General features: G+C 54.1%; 1 protein-coding gene across 2 annotated transcripts in view; it reads left to right on the top strand.

Moving 5' to 3' along the window:
* The first annotated feature begins 1,487 nt into the window (after positions 1 to 1,487).
* Positions 1,488 to 6,000, top strand: part of DISP3 (dispatched RND transporter family member 3) — a 39,657-nt gene continuing 35,144 nt past the window's right edge. Inside the window, exon 1 of one of the 2 annotated variants that reach the window (XM_084494807.1) lies at positions 1,488 to 1,819. The gene's annotated coding sequence lies outside the window, so the exon portion shown is untranslated. The remainder of the gene's footprint in view (positions 1,820 to 6,000) is intronic. The other variant, XM_084494808.1, reaches the window with a different exon arrangement.

The raw sequence follows: 6,000 nt of genomic DNA, 5'->3' as shown, positions 1-6,000 counted from the left end.
CGTTCATGCTGTTGGAAAACCACAAACAAGTTCTAAAAACTAAAGCTGTCAAGTCAGCGTACTTCTGTGTGCAGAGAGGAGAGTGGTACGGATCGTGTGTGAGGTGTGCCAGCACCACTGTGCCTGCTAGCCCGTGTGGGCATTGCAGGACTTTGTGCAGTGCGTGCTCGTGCAACGAGGGGAGCAGGGAGCTGCCGTGGGCTCACGCCTGCGCCTGTCTGTGCCCGGAGGGCTGTCAGAGTGCCGAGAACAGTGTTATTGTCTGAATGCTCGCATGCAGCACCGGCTGATAACTCCCTGCTGCTTGCTGCCTCTGCCCTGTGATTGACTGAGCGCTGTCCCTCACATCAGCATGGGCTCCGCTCGCATCGCTGCCAAAGTTAGGAAAAGCCATTTTTCCCCTTCCTGTACACTTGCAGTTTCCAACCCAATCGCTAGCCCCTCACCACCACCTTCTCTGCAGAAACCCCCGGCGCTGGCAGAAACGCGCCAGGCTGGTGGAATGCAATCTCACTTCAGAAGCCTCATTAAATTTGTATTCCTTGGGGCCCTACAGGGAAGATGCCAGTCTGCCTTTGTCTGCCTGGCTTCCTGCTCACTTCGGGTGATGCATCAGGACGAACACGATGCCTCTGGCACCAGCCGCCTGCCTGGAGACAGACGCAGGTGACAGGCCTTTTTTGCTGTGCTACCCCCTATTTGTTATTTAATTGACAAATCTGTCTGAAAACTGGAGTGGGGGGGATATTTTTTTTTTTCCTAGGCACCATCAACACTCAAATAATAAGCAAGAGAATTGGGCAAAGCGCCCTTAGGTCACCAGCCTGATGAAAAGCCGTTCCCATCAGGTGGTTGTTGGGCAATTTACCGACACAACCCAACACTCGCAGGGGTCCACGCTGCGAACAGGGCTGGGATGGGCGAGCAGAGCCCCGGCTGTTCTCCTCTCTACTCCAAACCCAGAGTGAGTCACAAAAAGCCGGCGATAAATAAACGCCAGCACTCATTAGAGACCTCCTGTCAACACCAAGCGAAGCCCCCGCAGTCGGGGATGTCTTTATCGAGGACTTTATCGGGAAGCCGAGGTCTGTAGTCCCGTTAGAGGTCTGGCTGTGCAGCACACCTCTCCGCACTGGGGCCAAGCACCCATCTGGAGTTGTTTCCCCAGCACTCAGGCCCCCAGCCCAGCGCACCCCGCTGCCCCCCGCCCCGAGCACGCAGCCAGCAGCCCCGCTCCCGGCTCGGGACCGCCCGCACCGCTTCGGGGCCGGTCCTACCGCAGGGACCGGGGCTGCCTGGCCCCGCTGCCCCCCCCCCCGGGACCCCCTTCACCCCCGGGGTACCCCCGGGGTCCCTCCGGAGGCCGTGGCGACGCCGTACCGGGGCCGGGGCGGGCGGGGGCCGGGCCCGGGGCCGGGTTTTATAGCGCGGCCGCAGCGCCGCCCGCAGCCCGCAGGGGCGACAACGACGGCGGCGGCGGCGGCGGCGGCGGCAGCAGCGGGAGGGGAGCTCCGGTACCGCTCCGGGTTCCGCTCCGGATCCGCTCCGGTTCCGCTCCGCAGCCGCGGGAGGGGGGGGGACCGGCGGGGCCGCCCCTCGCCCCCCGGAGGGGGTGGGGGGGGTTACGGCGGAGCGGCGAGAAAAAGCGGCGGGGTGAAGGCTGGGGGGCGGGGGGGGTCGGCTGGTGGACAGACGGACGGACGGACGGACAGACAGACACAGACGCGGTGCTGCAGGGCGGCCACCCGGCCCCGCGGTCCCTCCCCGGCATCGCTGCGAGCCCCCGGCTGCTGTCGCCCCCCCCCCCCCCCGGGCGGAGGTGAGTGCTGAGCCCCGCTGGGCGGCCGAAGGGACCGGGGAGGGACGGGGGAAACCGGGGAGGGGGGATCGGAGGGGCAGGGGGGGACCGTAGGGACCGGGGGGCTGAGCCCCCTCCTGCTGCCCATCCATCCCCTCTCTGCCCGTGCGGTGCCCCCCCGGGTAGGGCCGGTCCCGGGGCGCAGCTTGCACTCGCTCCACTGCCCCCCCCGCCGCCCCTTTCCTCAGTTTACTTCTTTATTTTAACCACACGCACTTTTTTTTTTTTTTTCTTTTTTTCTTTTTTTTTTTTTTTTCCTGCGAATACAACAGCTAAATCCCTCGGTTGTGTGTTTAGCCAACTCTCCCTGGAAGCTCTGGAGAGTTCATGAATATGCACAAAGGAGAGCGCTTCCCGGGGAGGCTGCCTCTATAATGAGCTGATTGAGCCGTGCCTGCAGCGGGGTTGTGCTCCTGGGGGAAAAGTTGGGAGCCACAACTGAGCAGCTTTGTGTCCCCGGCTCTAGGGAGGCTTGGCCTGAGTCCCTGCGGAGGAGCAGAGCCAGCAGAGGCGTCCTCCCTGCTCGGGGGTGTTAGCGGATCCAGCCCGGCTCCCATCCCTCACAATAGCTGGTGTCAAAGCTTTTTCCAGAAGATGTGTGGAGAATTGTGCACCTCGCACATGTAGGATAGCCTTTCTGTTTCGTACTGGCTTGTTTAGAAATTGGCTTTTCCTATTTTCCTACCTTAAAACCCCAGGTCACTTAGCAGGGGCACTACATAGCTTAGCAGCAGCCCCCACTGCAGCCCAGTCCAGGACCCTTCCTGTTCCAGGTGCTCTCCAAAGACACCAGCAGAAAAGGTCCCAGAGAAAAAGCAACCATGTTCCTTCATACACTCAGTGATGTGATGGCCAACTGAACGAGTAGGGCATGGTGTCCCTGCGGACAGATCTGAAACCACTTCAGGCACTTGGACAGGGTGGGAACTGCTAGATCTGGGTGTTACCGAAAACCTCAGGGACAGAGGAATAAAGGTGGGAGCTGCAGGTCCCTCAGGCAGGTCCAGGACCTTGTATCTGCGGTGCCTTTGCACCCTGTGTCGCTCGTACTTTTGTTTTGTGCACAGGCACAGCAGTGTGCTGGTTAGCAACCCGAGCTTATGCAATTATTGGGATAGCATTTTGACAGTTGTGCTGAGTCTGTTAAGATTTAATGTAATATGTAAGCAAGTTCTTCTAAAACCGGGCTGATGCCTGCCCGCTTTTGTGGCACAAGACAAGCCTCCAGTTAAGTGGGCTGAGGAGCTGTGCACTGCAAGGGAAGTACTGTTGCAATTCAAATGACAGAATAAACACACAGACTCCGTGCCCACGAAGCTACGCGTGCATACACATCAAGGCCGCTACCCAAAAAGCTCGGGGGGTTTTTTAGAACAATTTTCCCTTGAAAACTGGGGCGAGCTTTTGAAACTAGTTTTCTATTCTCACCAGTAAAACTTTGCTCAGGGGACCCCTCTCCCTCTCCAACAACCTTATGAAGTGTTGATAAAGATATTATCCACAGCATCAGCTCCCTTTGATTGCTCTCTTCAGCTGTGTGTCTAGATGGAAACCTAGCAACACAATAACTGTATTGAAGGGAGACGTTTCAATAGCTACACTTCTTTTATCATGTTGGATGCATCTTCAGAGGTTAGAATCATCAAGTCAGTCTCTTTACCCCTTTGGAGCCTTGTAGTTTGATGGGGCCCTGAGCCTGAAATAAAACAGACGTGAACTAGTGAAAAAGACAACCAAAATGGAAAGGAGATGCTTAGTATGATAAAAAGATCCATCCCCCTCTTCTTCCTGCTGCCCCTTTGAAAACCTGCCATATTCTCATGTGGAAAGTACTCCGCTAGGAGGGGAGAATGCCCGTTTAATAGCAAGTGATTCCAGGGGAAACTCACCATCAGTGTTTGTGGCTGTTTCACCTTTACACACGTGGGGAAAAGCTGAAGGGCAGCTGGCCCAGGGCAGTTTGTAGCAGCACGGTGTGGGAGAGCCAGCCTGGCATTGGGGAAGGAGCGTCAGCATCGTTCCAGCCACCCACTGGGGTGGAGATTATGACTCAGTTTCTGAGAAGTACAGGGCCAAATTCATCCTGGGGTTAAATAAATAAATAAACTAAGGGCTAGTCTATCTAGATTTACCTCACTGGCAGTATCCTGGTGGTCTTATCTCTGATGACAAGTGTGATGCCTGCTGTCTGTGCTGCAGTGGAGTAAGTGACAATAGCTGAGTGGCCTGTGTGTGCTGGGGGACACAGAAATGAGGGGCTTCAAACTGGTGACATCTGTTAGTTTTCAGGTGTTTTGGGATAACGCCTTTGCCAGGTGCCAAAATTTCTCAAAATACCCCGTGTTTCCATGGCTGCTCCTCCCCAGATCTTGTGCTTTTTAAGCGGTAATGAATTAAACATCACAAATACCTTTGTCAGACCAAAAGAAAAAGTGATTCTGCTACAAGATAACTTCGAACACTTCTGTATCTGTCATTCCTGAACTGTCAGCGAGAAGTGTTTTCAACATGCTGTATTGTGCAGGAGTTTGTGGGGGCAGCAGCGATATGCGGGTACGGGTATGTAACTGTAGAGCTTGGGAGCGTGGTGGGATGTGTGCATTCTGTATGGCACTGCAGGAGGATGTGCGTACAGCGTTACCATTTTGCATCCCCAAAAAAACCACAGCACATCTGAAATCCTCTTGTGATGCCAGTGCTCTGAGATAAGTGCTGCTTATACAAGACTTGCCTGGTGGGTATGAGTACTTAGTAAGTAAGCTTGACTGAAACTGGAGAGGGATCAGAGTTCATACCCTGACAGCATATGGAAAATCTGGATAAGCTGTGATTTTTATTTCTGAAGTTTGAGCAGGTCCTGCTGTGAGTCCCAGGGCCTCTGGGTGATGTTGCCGTGATCTCCGTGCATACCAACATGCAGTAAATCCTGGCAAGGCTCTCTTTAGCACGCAGCGTTTAGCATTCAGTTGGTTTAATCCTCTAATCTTATCAAGCACTGACATAAATGAGGGCTGAACAGATTAATTCATTTGAAAAAATCAACCCCCATTTTATTCCTCCATGTCGTGGACAAATTTCTCCTTTCACTTACCTGATTGGCTTTTCTTTTTTTTTTTAGCCATTGTGAAAAGTCTCCAAATATAGATTTAGGAGCAGTGGTGAAAGGTACTCGGTAATTGGCTCTCCTGCGACATGACTTTATCTGCTGTCTGTTTCGGTAGCCTCGGGGGATTTCAGGATCCAGCCAGTGACGTGGTCTGGGAGCCTTGGTGCTGGGAGGTGCAAGGCTGGCACAGGAGGGAGCTGCTGGGGTGCGTGGGCACTTGCTACATCCTCGGTGCATTTGCTCTTAGGGCCTTTGGTGCCAGTGAAGAGTGGGATGTGTCCTTTGCCTCCCTCCTTCCACTCTCCTCCCTGTTCCCTGTGCACGGAGGTGTGTGTGAGCTGCCATCCGGCTCCGTGGATGTGTGGCCAGGGGCAGCGTAATGTGTTTCCAGGCCTTGTGATGAAGCTGAATGATGAAATATTAGTTTCTAGCGCTCCCTTACGTCTCCCCTGTGATACCACAGAACAGGCTATCTCTTTAAATGATTGATTTCACACAGATTTACTCGAGTTCATTCATCCCGATGCAGCTTTACCAGGGTGGATGTTCTCTGAGGTCTAGCCTCGCTGCTGGCTTTTGTAGGGGCTGGATCCTGCCTCCTTTTCTGTTGCAGAAGAGGACCAGGTTTTGTGAATAGCTGTGCTGCATTCAGTGAGATTGTTTAACGCCGACAGTGCTGTGGTGCCTGTGACTCAGACTAATGCAAGTCAATTTAAAGGACAGATTAAGCGCAGTGTGGGTATGGATTGCAGTGTCTGGCCCTTAATGAATAATTCAGGAGCGTGGAGGAGACAGCGTAAGAGTTAAGTGCTTCATCCAGCTATAGGTGCAGTCAGCAAGAGAGTTTCCACTCACCCCAGTCCACAATATATTTCATCTCGTGGTAAACTGTGAGTGGAAGTTGTCCTACTGATGGCAGTGAGCTTTGAGAGCCAGCTACAAAACCCGCCTGGATTAGCACCCAGTAGAACAGTATTTCTGACCCTTCTGCCGGTCACACTGTCATTAGCTGTCCTCTGCAGCACCAGGAGAGAAG

The sequence above is a fragment of the Aythya ferina genome (genome assembly GCF_964211825.1).
Source record: "Aythya ferina genome assembly, chromosome: 21".
NCBI lineage: Eukaryota > Metazoa > Chordata > Aves > Anseriformes > Anatidae > Aythya > Aythya ferina.
The sequence above is the reverse complement of the archived record's forward strand: the minus strand, read 5'-3'. Positions and strand labels throughout refer to the sequence as shown.